Genomic DNA, 237 nt, shown 5'->3' with positions numbered 1-237 from the left:
CATATGAATAGCGCTATATCTCACCTTTATTCTTACAATGACGTGTTTTATACCATCAAAATTATTGCTGACTTACCTTCATAAATCATTAAAAGTAGAACAAAACAGACCAAATACAAAAAATGACAGAATATATCAATTATTAAAAAAATAAAGATTAGAAATTTAAAAAAAAAACATAATAAAGAGCCCTGATCCATGCAAGTGTAATATTTAACGCATTTATACTTGTATTAA

The 237-nt window shown here is 24.9% G+C and overlaps 1 pseudogene; it reads left to right on the top strand.

The window, feature by feature from the left end:
• Positions 1–237, top strand: part of LOC119585329 — a 10,288-nt pseudogene that overhangs the window by 2,159 nt on the left and 7,892 nt on the right.

Source organism: Penaeus monodon, chromosome 19, assembly GCF_015228065.2.
Source record: "Penaeus monodon isolate SGIC_2016 chromosome 19, NSTDA_Pmon_1, whole genome shotgun sequence".
Taxonomy (NCBI): Eukaryota; Metazoa; Arthropoda; class Malacostraca; order Decapoda; family Penaeidae; genus Penaeus; species Penaeus monodon.
This window is presented reverse-complemented; position numbering and strand designations above follow the sequence as displayed.